At 38.2% G+C, this 19,637-nt stretch overlaps 1 protein-coding gene and 1 non-coding gene across 3 annotated transcripts in view; one reads left to right on the forward strand and one right to left on the reverse strand.

Moving 5' to 3' along the window:
* Positions 1-19,637, forward strand: part of DACH2 (dachshund family transcription factor 2) — a 654,283-nt gene that overhangs the window by 392,068 nt on the left and 242,578 nt on the right. The window lies entirely within an intron of this gene.
* LOC116748244 lies at positions 10,372-10,474 on the reverse strand. The gene has a single exon (XR_004348251.1). It is a non-coding gene; the product is annotated as a U6 spliceosomal RNA (small nuclear RNA).

A 19,637-nucleotide genomic window follows, 5' to 3' on the forward strand; every position in this document is an offset into this window, starting at 1 on the left:
TGGCTGAACCAATTCACATTCCCACCAGCAGTGCAAGAGTGTTCCCTTTTCTCCACACCCTCTCCAAAATTTATTGTTTCTAGATTTTTTGATGATGGCCATTCTGACTGGTGTGAGATGATATCTCGTTGTAGTTTTGATTTGCATTTCTCTAATGATTAATGATGTTGAGCATTCTTTCATGTGTTTGTTGGCATTCTCTATATCTTCTTTGGAGAAATGTCTATTTAGGTCTTCTGCCCATTTTTGGATGGGGTTGTTTGTTTTTTTGTTATTGAGCTGCATGAGCTGCTTGTAAATATTGGAGACTAATCCTTTGTCAGTTGCTTCATTTGCAAATATTTTCTCCCATTCTGAGGGTTGTCTTTTGGTCTTGTTTATGGTTTCCTTTGCTGTGCAAAACCTTTGAAGTTTCATTAGGTCCCATTTGTTTATTTTTGTTTTTATTTCCATTACTCTAGGAGGTGGGCCAGAAAGGATCTTGCTGTGATTTATGTCATAGAGTGTTCTTCCTATGTTTTCCTCTAAGAGTTTGATAGTTTCTGGCCTTACATTTAGGTCTTTAATCCATTTTGAGCTTATTTTTGTGTATGGTGTTAGGGAGTGATCTAATCTCATACTTTTACATGTACCTGTCTAGTTTTCCAAGCACCATTTATTGAAGAGGCTGTCCTTTCTCCACTGAACATTCCTGCCCCCTTTATCAAAGATAAGGTGTCCATATGTGCGTGGGTTTATCTCTGGGCTTACTATCCTGTTCCACTGATCTATCTTTCTGTTTTTGTGCCAGTACCATACTGTCTTGATTACTGTAGCTTTGTAGTATAGTCTGAAGTCAGGGAGCCTGATTCCTCCAGCTCCTTTTTTCGTTCTCAAGATTGCTTTCGTTCTCAAGATTGCTATTCGGGGTCTGTTGTGTTTCCATACAAATTGCGATTTTTTTGTTCTAGTTCTGTGAAAAATGCCAGTGGTAGTTTGATAGGGATTGCATTGAATCTGTAGATTGCTTTGGGTAGTAGAGTCATTTTCACAATGTTGATTCTTCCAATCCAAGAGCATGGTATATCTCTCCATCTATTTGTATCATCTTTAATTTCTTTCATCAGTGTCTTATAATTTTATGCATATAGGTCTTTTGTCTCCTTAGGTAGGTTTATTCCTAGATATTTTACTCTTTTTGTTGCAGTGGTAAATGGGAGTGTTTTCTTCATTTCACTTTCAGATTTTTCATCATTAGTATATAGGAATGCCAGAGATTTCTGTGCATTAATTTTGTATCCTGCTACTTTACCAAATTCATTGATTAGCTCTAGTAGTTTTCTGGTAGCATCTTTAGGATTCTCTATGTATAGTATCATGTCATCTGCAAACAGTGACAGCTTTACTTCTTCTTTTCCTATTTGGATTCCTTTAATTTCCTTTTCTTCTCTGATTGCTGTGGCTAAAACTTCCAAAACTATGTTGAATAAGAGTGGTGAGAGTGGGCAACCTTGTCTTGTTCCTGATTTTAGTGGACATGCTTTCAGTTTTTCACCATTGAGGATGATGTTTGCTGTGGGCTTGTCATATATGGCCTTCATTATGTTGAGGAAAGTTCCCTCTATGCCTACTTTCTGCAGGGTTTTTATCCTAAATGGTGTTGAATTTTGTCAAAAGCTTTCTCTGTGTCTACTGAGATAAGTATATGGTTTTTCTCCTTCAATTTGTTAATATGGTTTATCACATTGATAGATTTGCATATATTGAAGAATTCTTGCATTCCTGGGATAAACCCCACTTGATCATGGTGTATGATCCCTTTAATGTGCTGTTGGATTCTGTTTGCTAGTATTTTGTTGAGGATTTTTGCATCTACGTTCATCAGTGATATTGGCCTGTAGTTTTCTTTCTTTGTGACGTCCTTGTCTGGTTTTGGTATCAAGGTGATGGTGGCCTTGTAGAAGAAATTTGGGAGTGTTCCTCCCTCTGATATATTTTGGAAGAGTTTGAGAAGGACAGGTGTTAGCTCTTCTCTAAATGTTTGATAGAATTCACCTGTGAAGCCATCTGGTCCTGGACTTTTGTTTGCTGGAAGATTTTTAATCACAGTTTCAATTTCAGTGCTTGTGATTGGTCTGTTCATATTTTCTATTTCTTCTTGATTCAGTCTTGGCAGGTTGTGCATTTCTAAGAATTTGTCCATTACTTCCAGATTGTCCATTTTATTGGCATAGAGTTGCTTGTAGTAATCTCTCATGATTTTTTTTATTTCTGCAGTGTCAGTTGTTACTTCTCCTTTTTCATTTCTAATTCTATTGATTTGAGTCTCCTCCCTTTTTTTCTTGATGAGTCTGGCTAGTGTTTTATCTATTTTGTTTATCTTCTCAAAGAACCAGCTTTTAGTTTTATTGATCTTTGCTATCGTTTCCTTCATTTCTTTTTCATTTATTTCTGATCTGATTTTTATGATTTCTTTCCTTCTGCTAGCTTTGGGTTTTATTTTGTTCTTCTTTCTCTAATTGCTTGAGGTGCAAATTTAGGTTGTTTATTCGAGATGTTTCCTGCTTCTTAAGGTGGGCTTGTATTGCTATAAAATTCCTCCTTAGAACTGCTTTTGCTGCATCCCATAGGTTTCGGGTCGTTGTGTCTCCACTGTCATTTGTTTCTAGGTATTTTTTATTTCCTCTTTGATTTACTCAGTGATCACTTCATTATTAAGTAGTGTATTGTTTAACCTCCATGTGTTTGTATTTTTTACAGTTTTTTTCCTGTAATTGATACCTAGTCTCATGGCATTGTGGTCGGAAAAGATACTTGATACAATTTCAAATTTCTTAAATTTACCAAGGCTTGATTTGTGACCCAAGATATGATCTATCCTGGAGAATGTTCCATGAGCACTTGAGAAAAATGTGTATTCTGTTGTTTTTGGATGGAGTGTCCTATAAATATCAATTAAGTCCATCTTGTTTAATGTATCATTTAAAGCTTGTGTTTCCTTATTTATTTTTATTTGGATGATCTGTCCATGGGTGAAAGTGGGGTGTTAAAGTCCCCTACTATAAATGTGTTACTGTCGATCTCCCCTTTTATGGTTGTTAGTATTTGCCTTATGTATTGAGGTGCTCCTATGTTGGGTGCGTAAATATTTACAATTGTTATATCTTCTTCTTGGATTTAACCCTTGATCATTATGTAGTGTCCTTCTTTGTCTCTTTTAATAGTCCTTATTTTAAAGTCTATTTTGTCTGATATGAGAATTGTTACTCCAGCTTTCTTTTGGTTTCCATTTGCATGGAATATCTTTTTCCATCCCCTTACTTTCAGTCTGTATGTGTCTCTAGGTCTGAAGTGGGTCTCTTGTAGACAGCATACATAAGGGTCTTGTTTTTTTATCCATTCAGCCAATCTGTGTCTTTTGGTGGGAGCATTTAGTCCATTTACATTTAAGGTAATTATCGATATGTATGTTCCTATTCCCATTTTCTAAATTGTTTTGGGTTCGTTATTATAGGTCGTTTCCTTCTCTTGTGTTTCTTTTCTAGAGAAGTTCCTTTAGCATTTGTTGTAAAGCTGGTTTGGTGGTGCTGAACTCTCTCAGCTTTTGCTTGTCTGTAAAGGTTTTAATTTCTCCATCAAATCTGAATGAGATCCTTGCTGGGTAAAGTAGTCTTGGTTGCAGGTTTTTCTCCTTCATCACTTTCAGTATGTCCTGCCACTCCCTTCTGGCTTGTAGGGTTTCTGCTGAGAGATCAGCTGTTAACCTTATGGGGATTCCCTTGTGCGTATTTGTTGTTTTTCCCTTGCTGCTTTTAATATGCTTTCTTTGTATTTAATTTTTGACAGTTTGATTAATATGTGTCTTGGCGTATTTCTCCTTGTATTTATCCTGTATGGGACTCTCTGTGCTTCCTGGACTTGATTAACTATTTCCTTTCCCATATTAGGGAAGTTTTCAACTATAATGTCTTCAAATATTTTCTCAGTCCCTTTCTTTTTCTCTTCTTCTTCTGGAACCTCTAAAATTCGAATGTTGGTGTGTTTAATGTTGTCCCAGAGGTCTCTGAGACTGTCCTCAGTTCTTTTCATTCTTTTTTCTTTATTCTGCTCTGCAGTAGTTATTTCCACTACTTTATCTTCCAGGTCACTTATCCGTTCTTCTGCCTCAGTTATTCTCCTATTGATCCCTTCTAGAGTATTTTTAATTTCATTTATTGTGTTGTTCAGCGTTGCTTGTTTCATCATTATTTCTTCTAGGTCCTTGTTAACTGTTTCTTGCATTTTGTCGATTCTACTTCCAAGATTTCGGATCTTCCTTACTATCATTATTCTGACTTCTTTTTCAGGTAGACTGCCTATTTCCTCTTCATTTGTTAGGTCTCGTGCATTTTTATCTTGGTCCTTCATCTGCTGTGTGTTTTCCTGTCTTCTCATTTTGCTTACCTTACTGTGTTTGGGGTCTCCTTTTTGCAGGCTGCAGGTTCATAGTTCCCGTTGTTTTTGATGTCTGTCTGCAGTGGCTAAGGTTGGTTCAGTGGGTTGTGTAGGCTTCCTGGTGGAGGGGACTAGTGCCTGTGTTGTGGTGGATGAGGCTGGATCTTGTCTGTCTTGTGGGCAGTTTCACGTCTGGTGGTGTGTTTTGGGGTGTCTGTGGACTTATCATGATTTTAGGCAGCCTCTCTGCTAATGGTTGGGGTTGTGTTCCTGTTTTGCTAGTTGTTTGGCATAGGTTGTTCAGCACTGTGGCTTGCTGGTCATTGAGTGAAGCTGGGTGCTGGTGTTAAGACGGAGGTCTCTGGGAGATTTCCGCCATTTAATATTATGTGGAGCTGGTAGGTCTCTTGTTGACTAGTGACCTGAAGTTGGCTCTCCTACCTCAGAGGCAGAGCCCTGACTCCTGACTGGAGCTCCAAGAGCCTTTCATCCACACGGCTCAGAATAAAAGGTAGAAAAAGTAGAGAGAATTAGTAGAAGTATAAGGAAAGAAAGAAGGAAAGGAGGAAAGGAAGGAGGGAGGGAGTGAAGGAGGAAGGAAGGAAGGAGGTAAAGATGGAAAAAAGACAGAAAGAAAGAAGATACAGTAAAAATGAAATAAAGTATAATATAGTTATTGAATTAAAAAACATTTAGAAAAAAAAAAAAAGGGACAGATAGAACCTTAGGACAAATGTTGGAAGCAAAGCTATACAGAGAAAATCTTACACAGAAGCATACACATACACGTTCACAAAAAGAGGTAAAGGGGGAGAAATCATAAATCTTGCTCTCAGAGACCACCTCCTCAATTTGGGGTGATTCGCTGTCTAAAGGAGGGAAGGAAGGAAGGAAAGAAAGAAAGAAACAACGAAGGTAAAGTATAATAAAGCTATTACAATTAAAATTAATTATTAAGAAAAAACGTTTTTAAAAAAAACCATGGATGGATAGAGCCCTAGGACAAATGGTGGAAGCAAGATTATACAGACAAGATCTCACACAGAAGCATACACGTACACATTCACAAAAATAGGAAAAGGGAAAAAAATCATAGATCTCGCTCCTGAAGTCCACCTCCTCAATTTGGGATCATTCCTTGTCTATTCAGGTATTCCACAGATGCAGGGTATATCAAGTTGATTGTGGAGCTTTAATCCGCTGCTTCTGAGGCTGCTGGGAGAGATTTCCCTTTCTCTTCTTTGTTCTCACAGCTCACAGGAGCTCAGCTTTGGATTTGGCCCTGCCTCTGCGTGTAGGTCGCTGGAGGGCGTCTGTTTTTTGCTCAGACAGGACGGGGTTAAAGGAGCTGCTGATTCGGGGGCTCCGACGCACTAAGGCCGGGGGGGAGGGGGGGGAGGAAGGGGCACTGCGTGCGGGGTGGGCCTGCGGCGGCAGAGGCCGGCGTGACGTTGCTCCAGCCTGAGGCCCGCCGTGCGTTCTCCCGGGGAAGTTGTCCCTGGATCCCGGGAACTTGGCAGTGGCGGGCTGCACAGGCTCCGCGGAAGAGGGGTGTGGAGAGTGACCTGTGCTCGCACACAGGCCCCTTGGTGGCAGCAGCAGCAGCCTTAGCGTCTCCCGCCCGTCTCTGGGGTCCATGCTTTTAGCCGCGGCTCGCGCCCGTCTCTGGGGTTCGTGCTTTTAGCCGCGGCTCGTGCCCGTCTCTGGAGTTCCTTTAAGCAGCGCTCTTAAACCCCTCTCCTCGCGCACCAGGAAACAAAGAGGGAAGAAAAAGTCTCTTGCCTCTTCGGCAGGTGCAGACTTTTCCCCGGACTCCCTCCCGGCTAGCCGTGGTGCACTAATCCCTTCAGGCTATGTTCAAGCCGCCAACCCCAGTCCTCTCCCTGTGCTCCTTCTGAAACCGAAACCGGAGCCTCAGCTGGCAGCCCCGCCCGCCCCGGCGTGTGAGCAGACAAGCCTCTCGGGCTGGTGAGTTCCCGTCGGCACCGATCCTCTGTGCGGGAATCTCCCCGCTTTGCCCTCTGCACCCGTCGCTGTGCACTCCTCCGCGGTCCCGAAGCTCCCGCCTCCGCCTCCCGCAGTCTCCGCCCGCGAAGTGGCTTCCTAGCGTGTGGAAACTTTTCCTCCTTCACAGCTCCCTCCCACTGGTGCAAGTGCCGTCCTTATTCTTTTGTCTGTGTTTTTTCTTTTTTTCTTTTGCCCTACCCAGGTACGTGGGGAGTTTCTTGCCTTTTGGGAGGTCTGAGATCTTCTGCCAGCCTTCAGTAGGTATTCTGTAGGAGTTGTTCCACGTGTAGATGTATTTCTGGTGTATCCGTGGGGGGGAAGGCGATCTCCGCGTCTCTCCGCGTCTTACTCTTCTGCCATCTTCAAGCCGTCCGAGAGTGTAGTTTTAATATGGAAATAACAATACCAAAACCTTTTATTATACTTGGTTATTAAAAATGTAATAGACTGGTATGTTTCAAAAATGACAAAGGTCTTGAGTTGTCACACTGCATTTTATGAGGCAAAGTAATGTAAACTTTGAAAAATAGTCTTGCAAGATACCTTGTGTCCTTTGAATATTCAAGAATAAGAGCCAGGTTCTCATGGTACCTATTTACTGTGCCTTGTAACTCATATAGCAAATGTTCATGTTGTTTGTTGTTTCAGGTAGCTCCAAGTAATTATACATTCTGATAGCTAATAGAGACATAGTTATCTATCTATCTATCTATCTATACATATATATATATTTCAAAACATGTAGGAACATATACATACAATTGAATATTATTATCCTAGTGGGCATAATTTAGACTTTCTTCTTTTGTCTATATTTCTCCAGAGTTTTAGAATTAATCTCTTTAAAGTTTTAGATTTAAAAGAATTAGCATTCACATTTATTAAAATGTTATACAAATGGAAGCCTCTGAGATGTGACCATACATTTATTCATACGTTTGCATCAATATACCTATGGTTAACTTCATTTGCTCCTTAAATTGCAAATAGGATTAATTCTGTTGCAAAATTTTTCACATAATTATGTTTAATATAGCACATTTCTTTTCCTTCTAAAACTAAGATTCTGTATATGTCTAAGATTCTTGACATATACCTCTTCAGTAAGCATAAGCATAAGCTGATGATAAAGAATGGCACCATCATTCTTTATCGTCATTCTTTATTTAAAGAGTAAAACAAAACAAACACAGAAATATTGGCAGCTCCAGTGTTTGAGTGAACCATCTCTTTCCCCACTTCTTATGTTTGCTGTCATGTCTTGGCAGGAAGGTCAGGCAGAATGTGATTGTGGAGAGAATGCAAAATAGTCCTACTACTAGAAAACCATGCACAATTACTAGTGTTGGGCAAGTAAAGTAGAGCTTTTTCTTCCTCCTGGCAGTGTCCCTCACAATACCCATTGGTTATTCTGCAGTCATTCACTGGGAACCACCAACTACCCACTACTATGTCAGGCACCAAGGAATGCAAAAAAGTTACAAATAATACAAAAAAAGAATAATACATAGTTTCTTCAAGTAAGGAGCTTGCAGCCTAGATAGGGGAGACATGATTAACATATAAAATTAATATATGACAAGTCAATAAATTATTATCTTGGAAGTAATTATTCCATGTAGACTCATTGAAAGTTAATGGTGGATTGAACCTCATATTTTTAAGGACAATATTTTTAGAACAGTTTTAGGTTTATAATAAAGTTGAGAGGAAGGTATAGAGATTTCCCATATACCCCCTACATCCACAAATGCATAGTCTCCCCTATTATCAATATCACTCAGCAGAATGGTACAATTGTTACTAAGGATGAACCTACATTGACCCAACATTAGAATCCGAAGTCTATAGTATACCTTAGAGTTCATTCTTTGTGTCGTGCATTCTGTGTGTTTGGACAAATGTATAATGACATATATGCATCATTATGATGTTACACAGTATTTTCAGTGCCTTAAAAATTCTGTGCTCTCCCTATTTGTCCCTGGCCCCTGCCTCCCACCCTATCTCCATCCCTGACAACCACTGATATTTTTATTGTTTCAGTAATTTTGCCTTTTTCAGAAAGTCATATAGTTGGAATCATACAGTATATAGCCTTTAGGACTGGCTTATTTCACTTAGTGATATGCATTTAAGGTTCCTCCATGTCTTTTCATGACTTGCTAACTCATTTTTTTTTTAGTGCTAAATAATATTCCATTGCCTGGATGTACCACATTATATTTATCCATTTACCTATTGAAGGACATCATGGCTGCTTCCATGAACCTCATTTTTAAGACAAGAATATTGATTCTGGGAGAGTGTAAAGTGACTCAGATAGGCATATAACTAGCTATAGATAAGTCCAGCTTTAATATCCAGACCTGATTCCTCATACAGTATTTTTTACATCATAATTTGGGCCAGACAAGCACTGGTCTTGCAATTTTCTCAGGTATTTCCTGATGTTATATATTACACCTTGATTATCATAAATATGCAGATTATCTTAAAATGCAGGGTTTTCTGACCAATAAACGTTTCAAGATATTTTGCTGGATTTTTTGGGTTTTATTTAAGTAGTATATAAATATTTATGATGCAAATGTCATAATGTTGAATACAAATAACAAAGAATCATTTTAGTAGCTCTATGGGCAACAGACCATGGCAGTGTTTGAGAACTACTATCTAGAAGAGTGGAGAATCCATTTCATAGCTGATTCTCTGGCACTTATGGCAGATACAAGGGAAAACCAACTACTTACAAGCCATGAGTGGCAGTGATCTTCAAGAAGCCAGTTACCTTTCTGGAAGGTGGTTTGTTATCAATGTTTAATATTCTCATAGTGGCAGTTTAATACCTTTTAATGAACACAAAATACATTTGAATTGTCACTAGCTGCTACACAGAAGTTAGCACTGTAGCTTAATTTTAGACCAAAATAGATTTGTAATTTGAGGCTAAGTTCCTATTTATTTTATTTCTAAAGGAAAATGGGTAGGAAGTTTTCCTCCTGAATTTGCTATCTAAACAAAATATATTTTATTCAATCTAACTTTGAAATGTATTGCTGGTTTTCCACACAGGCAAAACTGGCTTTCCAAAAAGCAGCAGGAATACAAGTCTTATAGCTGCAGTGAGGAGAACAAATCATGTAGAGAAAATGAAATTCCACAAAAATCACTGATCACTTTTTTATATTAATATCCTTAGTGAGAAATCTTAAACTGTATCTTCCTAAACATCTTCCAATTTCCTGAAATGCGTATTTCAAAAATACATTTAGTAAACTGAATTTCCTTTTCAATCTGGAATGTATCTGAAGGCAAATTATTTTTGTTATAAATTTGAACTTGGCTAGGTTTGTTTCTCTTTCTCTCCTATTAATTCTGTAAATGCTAATCTTTCTCATTTCTATTAATTGGTGATATCTGCTGCAGAGCAATACCAAATCATCTAAATGTAGGCCTCACTTCAGTTGATTACTGTTATTATTGATTTGCTAGTCAAAATTAAATTGAGCTAATGGATCACTATTTTTTTTCAGCTTTCTTCTAAGAATGTGACTTTTTTCTGTGACTGTCTGTTTCTATAAATTAAAGTTATAGTTCAAATGTTATATATTTTATTGTATAATATATATTTTTATTGGCACCATAGAGTCAAGCACATTTCAAAATAGAAATTAATTTTGGTTAACATGCTTGAAATGAAACTTAAATACTTTCTTTGAGCAACTATGGGAGAAAAATAGCCACAAATTTGGTAGTATGCCAGAATTAATAATCTTTTTCTTCTTTTATATCCTTGTTATCAGTTTTGATTTATAAGAGATCACTGACTTGACCAAATATGTTTTCTTTTGCTCTGATGAAATACACGTAGCATAAACTTTACAATTGTAACAATACTGTTCAGTGGCATTTAGTACAATACATTCACATTGTTGTGTAACTATCATCAAAAATATGGAACATTCCACAAACTTGCATTTTATCCTTGTGCAGGGGCCATGGTAATTTTCTCTGTTTTGTTCTAATTTTAACTTATGAGCTACTGAAGCTAACACCTAACTATGTTTTATAAAGTGTCAAAAATCTCTTTGAGACTAAGTAGAAAAAGTAAAATAAGTTGACTAGTGAAACAGTATTCAAACTCATTTTGGTATATGAACTGTTAGCTTTTAAGTATTTCTCTGGCTTATTGAATTTGATAGGTATCTGAGAGACCATATTTCATAGACTAGCAGGTAGGTTTCTTATCTGGTTGGCTGGTCTATTTGAAGAAATCCTGCACTTGAGGATAGAAGGGCTCTGGAAGGAGGCTGCTGTAACTGTTCTTAGCTTCCTGCCTTCTTGAACTAACTAGTTATGGGGACAGCTACTCTTGTCCTAATGTCAGAAATTTGAGGTGTTTTGTCACCCTTAATCTATATCTAATGCATACCCTCTCCTAGACTTATGATGGGATTTGCTGGGTGTGCCATTGCTGGTTTGAAAATGAGACCAATGGGAGGTCAGGGCTGCAAGGCCTTAGAAATTATCTTGAAAGGTCTACTCTATAAAAATGCTCAAATAAGGTACCCAGGGACGTGTATAACTTATAAGAAGTTGTACATACCATTAGAAGCATTTTCATACCTCAAATTTTCATAAATAAGAAATGGCCTATTGAATGGTGCCAACAACATAATTAATGATTGTCAGTGATTATGTTTAAAAACCTGGAACATTTCTTATTTAAAAGGATATCACCAAAGACAAGTATAACTGATGATTACTCAACAAGATAGTAATTAGCTTTGTGTAAACTGTGAAAAATCCTGATATATATCAATATATATTGAATAGGTATTCCATAAAAATAAGTTTCATTATTCAAAAAGTTTAGAAAATGTAGTGTGCTCTCTGCCTCTTTTGGAAAATCACAGTAAATATTAGCATATTGTAAGCTTTGAAACTACCTGCATTAAAGAAGCCTGGAGCCAATGTACCTGAGTTTAAACCCCAACTTCAAGGTTTATTAGCTATGTGACATTAGATCTCTTTTTCAGTTTCTGTGATTGTTTACTTATCTGAAAAATGGAAATAGTGCTGGTACTACCCTCTGAAAGTTTTTGTGAAAATTAAATAAATAAATATGTAAAGAACTTACAACCGTGTGTGGCATACAGTATGGGCTATATGAAGTTTGTTATTTTCAACCCAGTGTTCTCTCAATTGCTCATGGAAATCCCTCATCCCTCACCTCCCCTTTTTTAAAATTTATTTCGTATTTTTTTACAGCTTTATTGGAGTATAATTGCTTTACAATGGTGTGATAGTTTCTGCTTTATAACACAGTGAATCAGTTATACATATACATATGTTCCAATATCTCTTCCTTCTTGCATCTCCCTCCCTCCCACCCTCCCTATCCCACCCTTCTATGTGGTCACAAAGCACCGAGCTGATCTCCCTGTGCTTTGCGGCTGCTTCCCACTAGCTATCTATTTTAAGTTTGGTAGTGTATATATGTCCATGCCACTCTCTCACTTTGTCACAGCTTATCCTTCCCCCGCCCCATATCTTTAAGTCCATTCTCTAGTAGGTCTGTGTCTTTATTCCTGTCTTACGCCTAGGTTCTTCATGACATTATTTTTTCTTAAACTCCATATATATGTGTGAGCATACGGTATTTGTCTTCCTCTTTCTGACTTACTTCATTCTGTATGACAGATTCTAGGTCCATCCACCTCATTACAAATAGCTCAATTTCGTTTCTTTTTATGGATGAGTAACATTCCATTCTATATATGTGCCACATCTTCTTTATCCATTCATCCGATGATGGACACTTAGGTTGTTTCCATCTCTTGGCTATTGTAAATAGAGCTGCAATGAACATTGTGGTACATGCCTCTTTTTGAATTATGGTTTTCTCAGGGTATATGCCCAGTAGTAGGATTGCTGGGTCAAATGGTAGTTCTATTTGTAGTTTTTTAAGGAACCTCCATACTGTTCTCCATAGTGGCTGTACCAATTCACATTCCCACCAGCAGTGCAAGAGTGTTCCATTTTCTCCACACCCTCTCCAGCATTTATTGTTTCTAGATGTTTTGATGATGGCCATTCGGGCTGGTGTGAGATGATATTTCATTGTAGTATTGATTTGAATTTCTCTAATGATTAATGATGTTGAGCATTCTTTCATGTGTTTCTTGGCAGTCTGTATATCTTCTTTGGAGAAATGTCTATTTAGGTCTTCTGCCCATTTTTGGATTGGGTTGTTTGTTTTTTTGTTATTGAGCTGAATGAGCTACTTGTAAATTTTGGAGATTAATCCTTTGTCAGTTGCTTCATTTGCAAATGTTATCTCCCATTCTGAGGGTTGTCTTTTGGTCTTGTTTATGGTTTCCTTTGCTGTGCAAAAGCTTTGAAGTTTCATTAGGTCCCATTTGTTTATTTTTGTTTTAATTTCCATTTCTCTAGGAGGTGGACCAAAAAGGATCTTGCTGTGATTTATGTCATAGAGTGATCTGCTTATGTTTTCCTCTAAGAGTTTGATACTTTCTGGCCTTACATTTAGGTCTTTAATCCATTTAGAGCTTATTTTTGTGTATGGTGTTAGGATGTGATCTAATCTCATACTTTTACATGTACCTGTCTAGTTTTCCAAGCACCACTTATTGAAGAGGCTGTCCTTTCTCCACTGTACATTGCTGCCTGCTTTATCAAAGATAAGGTGACCATATGTACGTGGGTTTATCTCTGAGCTTTCTATGCTGTTCCATTGATCTATATTTCTGTTTTTGTGCCAGTACCATACTGTCTTGATTACTGTAGCTTTGTAGTATAGTCTGAGCAGGGAGCTTGATTCTTCCAGCTCCGTTTTTCGTTCTCAAGAATGCTTTGGCTATTCTGGGTCTTTTGTGTTTCCATAAAAATTGTGAAATTTTTTGTTCTAGTTCTGTGAAAAATGCTGGTGGTAGTTTGATAGGGATTGCACTGAACCTGTAGATTGCTTTGGGTAGTAGAGTCATTTTCACAGTGTTGATTCTTCCAACCCAAGAACATGGTATATCTCTCCATCTATTTGTACCATCTTTAATTTCTTTCATCAGTGTCTTACAATTTTCTGCATAGAGGTATTTTGTCTCCTTAGGTAAGTTTATTCTGAGATATTTGATTCTTTTTGTTGCAATGGTATATGGGAGTGTTTTCCTAATTTCATTTTCAGATTTTTCATCATTAGTGTATAGGAATGCCAGAGATTTCTGAGCATTAATTTTGTATCCTGCTATTTTACCAAATTCATTGATTAGCTCTAGTAGTTTTCTGGTAGCATCTTTAGAATCTCTATGTATAGTATCATGTCATCTGCAAACAGTGACAGCTTTACTTCTTCTTTTCTGATTTGGATTCCTTTTATTGCCTTTTCTTCTCTGATTGCTGTGGCTAAAACTTCCAAAGCTATGTAGAATAAGAGTTGTGCGAGTGGGCAACCTTGTCTTGTTCCTGACCGTATTGGAAATGCTTTCAGTTTTTCACTGTTGAGTACTATGTTGGCTGTGACTTTGTCATATATGGCCTTTATTGTATTGATGTAAGTTCCCTCTATGCCTACTTTCTGGAGGGTTTTTATCATAAATGGGTGTTGCATTTTGTCGAAAGTTTTCTCTGCATCCATTGAGATGACGATATGGCTTTTTCTCCTTCAAGTTGTTAATATGGTGTATCAAATTGATTGATTTGCGTATATTGAAGAATCCTTGAATTACTGGAATAAACCCCACTTGATCATGTTGTATGACCCTTTAAATGTGCTGTTCGATTCTGTTTGCTAGTATTTTGTTGAGGATTTTTGCATCTATGTTCATCCATCATATTGGCCTGTAGTTTGTTTGTGACATCTTTGTCTGGTTTCGGTATCAGGGTGATGGTGACCTCGTAGAATGAGTTTGGGAGTGTCCCTCTCTCTGCTATATTTTGGAAGTGTTTGAGAAGGATAGGTGTTAGCTCTTCTCTAAACGTTTGATAAATTCACCTGTGAAGCCATCTCGTCCTGGTCTTTTGCTTGTTGGAAGATTTTTAATCAGTTTCAATTTCACTGCTTGTGATTTGTCTGCTCATATTTTCTATTTCTTCCTGATTCAGTCTTGGCAGGTTGTGAATTTCTAAGAATATTTCCATTTCTTCCAGGTTGTCCATTTTATTGGCATAGAGTTGATTGTAGTAATCTCTCACGATTTTTTTTATTTCTGCAGTGTCAGTTGTTACTTCTCCTTTTTCATTTCTATTGATTTGTCTTCTCGTTTTTTTTCTTGATGAGTGTAGCTAACGGTTTGTCAATTTTGTGTATCTTCTCAAAGAACCAGCTTTTAGTTTTATTGATCTTTGCTATCGTTTCCTTCATTTCTTTTTCATTTATTTCTGATCTGACCTTTATTCTTTCTTTCCTTCTGCTAACTTTGGGGGTTCTTGTTCTTCTTTCTCTAATTGCTTTAGGTGCAAGTTTAGGATTTTTATTCGAGATGTTTCCTGTTTCATGAGGTAAGATTGTATTGCTATAAACGTCCCTCTTAGAACTGCTTTTGCTGCATCCCATAGGTTTTGGGTCGTTGTGTCTCCATTGTCATTTGTTTCTAGGTATTTTTTGATTTCCTCTTTGATTTCTTCAGTGATCACATCGTTATTAAGTAGTGTATGGTTTAGCCTCCATGTGTTTGTATTTTTTACAGATCTTTTCCTGGAATTGATATCTAGTCTCATAGCGTTGTGGTCGGAAAAGATACTTGATACAAGTTCAATTTTCTTAAATTTACCAAGGCTTGATTTGTGACCCAAGATATGATCTATCCTGGAGAATGTTCCATGAGCACTTGAGAAAAATGTGTATTCTGTTGTTTTTGGATGGAATGTCCGATAAATATCAATTAAGTCCATCTTGTTTAATGTATCATTTAAAGCTTGTGTTTCCTTGTTTATTTTCATTTTGGATGATCTGTCCATTGGTGAAAGTGGGGTGTTAAAGTTCCCTATTATGAATGTATTACTGTCGATCTCCCCTTTTATGGCTGTTAGTATTTGCCTTATGTATTGAGGTGGTCCTACGTTAGATGCATAAATATTTACAATTGTTATATCCTCTTCTTGGATCGATCCCTTGATCATTATGTAGTATCGTTCTTTGTCTCTTCTAATAGTTTTATTTTAAAGTCTATTTTGTCTGATATGAGAATTACTATGCCAGCTTTCTTTTGGTTTCCATTTGCATGGAATATCTTTTTCCATCCCCTCACTTTCAGTCTGTATGTGTCTCTAGGTATGAAGTGGGTCTCTTGTAGACAGCATATATATATGGTTCTTGTTTTTATATCCATTCAGCCAGTCTGTGTTTTGTTGGGAGCATTTAGTCCATTTACACTTAAGGTAATTATCGATATGTGTGTTCCTATTCCCATTTTCTTAATTATTTTGGGTTCGTTTTTGTAGGTCTTTTCTTTCTCTTGTGTTTCTTGCCTTGAGAAACTTATTTAGAATTTGTTGTAACGCTGGTTTGGTGGTGCTGAACTCTCTCAGCTTTTGCTTGTCTGTAGAGGTTTTAATTTCTCCATCAAATCTGAATGAGATCTTTGCTGGGTAGAGTAATCTTGGTTGTAGGTTTTTCTCCTTCATCACTTTAAATATGTCCTGCCAGTCCCTTCTGGCTTGCAATGTTTCTGCTGAATAATCAGCTGTTAACCTTATGGGGATTCCCTTGTGTGCTATTTCTTGATTTTCCCTTGCTGCTTTTAATATGTTTTCTTTGTATTTAATTTTTGACAGTTTGATTAATATGTGTCTTGGCGTGTTTTTCCTTGGATTTATCATGTATGGATCTCTCTGTGCTTCCTGGACTTGATTAACTATTTCCTTTCCCATTTTAAGGAAGTTTTCAACTATAATCTCATCATATATTTTCTCATTCCCTTTATTTTTCTCTTCTTCTTCTGGAACACCTATAATTCGAATGTTGGTGTGTTTAATGTTGTCCCAGAAATCTCTGAGACTGTCCTCAGTTCTTTTCATTCTTTTTCCTTTATTCTGCTCTGCAGTAGTTATTTCCACTATTTTATCTTCCAGGTCACTTATCTGTTCTTCTGCTTCAGTTATTCTGCTATTGATCCCTTCTAGAGTGTTTTTAATTTCATTTATTTTGTTGTTCATCGTTGCTTGTTTCATCTTTAGTTCTTCTAGGTCCTTGTTAAATGTTTCTTGCATTTTCTCTATTCTATTTCCATGAATTTGGATCATCTTTACTATCATTATTCTGAATTCTTTTTCTGGTAGACTGCCTATTTCCTGTTCATTTGTTAGGTGTGGTAGGTTTTTATCTTGCCCCTTCATCTTCTGTGTGTTTTTCTGTCTTCTCATTTTGCTTATCTTACTGTGTTTGGGGTCTCCTTTTTGCAGGCTGCAGGTTCGTAGTTCCCGTTGTTTTTGGTGTCCATCCCCAGTGGCTAAAGTTGTTTCAGTGGGTTGTGTAGGCTTTCTGGTGGATGGGACTAGTGCCTGTGTTCTGGTGGATGAGGCTGGATCTTGTCTTTCTGGTGGGCACGTCCACGTCTGGTAGTGTGTTTTGGGGTATCTGTGGACTTATCATGATTTTAGGCAGCCTCTCTGCTAATTGGTGAGATTGCGTTCCTATCTTGCTAGTTGTTTGGCATAGGGTGTCCAGCACTGTAGCTTGCTGGTCGTTGAGTGAAGCTGGGTGTTGGTTTTGAGATGAAGATCTCTGGGAGATTTTTGCCATTTGATATTACGTGCAGCTGGAAGGTCTCTTGTGGACCAGTGTCCTGAAGATAGCTCTCCCACCTCAGAGGCACAGCACTGACTCCTGTATGTAGCACTAAGTGCCTTCCATCCTCATGGCTCAGATAAATGGGAGAAAAAGGAGAAAGAAAGAAAAAGGATAAAATAAAATAAGGTAAAATAAAATAAAGTTTTTAAAAGAAAAAGTAATTTTTAAATTTTTTTTTAAAAAACTTAACAAACAAACAAAGCAACACCAAAAAACGGACGGATAGAATCCTAGGACAAATGGTGAAAGCAAAGCTATACAGACAAAATGTCACACAGAAGCTTACACATGCACACTCACAAAAAGAGGAAAAGAGGAAAAAATAATAAATATTGCTCTCAAAGTCCACCTCTTCAATTTGGGATGATTTGTTGTCTATTTAGTTATTCCACAGATGCAGAGTACATCAAGTTAATTGTGGAGGTTTAATCCGCTGCTCCTGAGGCTGCTGGGAGAGATTTCCCTTTCTCTTCTTAGTTTTCACAGCTCCCAGGGGCTCAGCTTTGGATTTGGCCCGGCCTCTGCGTGTAGGTCACCGGAGGGCGTCTGTTCTTCGCTCCGACAGGAAGGGGTTAAAGGAGCCGCTGATTCGTTGTCTCTGGCTTACTCCAGCTGGGTGGAGGGAAGGGTACGGAGTGTGGGGTGAGCCTGTGACAGCAGAGGCCGGCGTGACGTTGCACCAGCCTGAGGTGCATCATGCGTTCTCCCAGGGAAGTTGTCCCTGGATCCCGGGACCCTGGCAGTGGCGGGCTGCACAGGCTCCCCAGAAGGGAGGTGTGGAGAGTGACCTGTGCTCGCCCACAGGCTTCTAGTTGGTGGCAGCAGCAGCCTTAGCATCTCATGCCCATCTCTGTGCTCCTCACTGTTAGCCACGGCTCGCGCCCGTCTCTGGAGCTCCTTTAAGCTGCACTCTAAATCCTCTCTCCACGCTCACCAGGAAACAAAGAGGGAAGAAAATGTCTCTTGCCTCTTTGGCAGTTCCAGACTTTTTCCCGGACTCTGTCCCGGCTAGCTGTGGTGCAATAACCCCTTCAGGCTGTGTTCAGGCCGCCAGTTCTCTCCCTGCGTTCTGACCCCCCGTCCCGGTGGGTGAGCAGACAAGCCTTTCAGGCTGGTGAGTGCAGGTCGGCACCGATCCTCTGTGCGGGAATCTCTGCTTTTCCCTCCGCACCTGTGGCTGTGCTCTCCTCCACGGCTCCAAAAGTCCCCCCCTTCGCCACCCGCAGTCTCTGTCCATGAAGAGGCTTCTAGTGCGTGGAAACCTTTCCTCCTTCACGGCTCTCTCCCACTGGTGCAGTTCCCGTCCCTATTCTTTTGTCTCTGTTTATTTTGCCCTACCCAGGTACGTGGGGAGTTTCTTGCCTTTTGGGAGGTCTGAGGTCTTCTGCCAGCTTTCAGTAGGCGTTCTGTAGGAGTTGTTCCATGTGTAGATGTATTTCTGATGTATCTTTGGGGAGGAAGGTGATCTCCATGTCTTACTCTTCTGCCATCTTCCCCCTCTCCCCTTTTTTTAAAAACAATTCTCTTTTAACATTTTATGAAACAAACAGGCAAATGGAAAATAATTCGGAAGATGTTGATATAGGTTCAATAGCATGTTTATTTCTTGCTTTTAATCTTTTAACATTAGATATAATTGGAACATTTGAAGAGATTATTAGACTTTCAAAGACATTTAAAAATGCCTTTTATGCATTTTCAGAAACGTCTACAGGAAAATAAACAGTTGCTTGGCAACCTGGAATTTTGTTCTAAACTGCTTTTCTTTTTTGGAGGGATATTATTAATGCAACACTTCATTAATCTAATTAAATGCTATTTTTAAAATATAAAACCATGTTGCAGTGAACTGACCCACCATTTCATTTAATTGTAAACCTCAAGATTTGATTACTCATAGTTCTCCTTTAGTTAATTTACTTATTCACAGTTTTGACAGAAAAGCTTTCAAACTAATATGAAGAGATAGGCACAGTATAACCAATTAGGAAACTATAAAATTGCCTTAATTTTTGTTCAATCACTGCTGCAAATCCAAATTCACATTTTTCCCCTTGTAAATTTTTCTACGTAGCATGGATTTTTTTCCCCACTGCACTTCTAGGTTGAGGACTATAGATCACATAAATTTATAAGTCTAATGCTTGTTTACTAGTGAGAAAGGAGTCCAAGAAAAATTTTGCTTTAGAGCATGCATGGATAACATCTATACAAAACCAGAAGTATGACAAAACTATACAGTACAAAGTAAATCTAGTCAGAATTATTGCTTCATAAAGGACTGTAAAGACCACTTAGTCCAACCCTTTCATTTTTCATATTGAGTAACTGAATCCTTGAGAAATTATATGACATGATTTTTCTCTTGTTCTGGTCAGTGACTTATAATGCCTCTCTTCAAACCCAT

The sequence above is a fragment of the Phocoena sinus genome, chromosome X (assembly GCF_008692025.1).
Source record: "Phocoena sinus isolate mPhoSin1 chromosome X, mPhoSin1.pri, whole genome shotgun sequence".
In the NCBI taxonomy this organism is placed as follows: Eukaryota; Metazoa; Chordata; class Mammalia; order Artiodactyla; family Phocoenidae; genus Phocoena; species Phocoena sinus.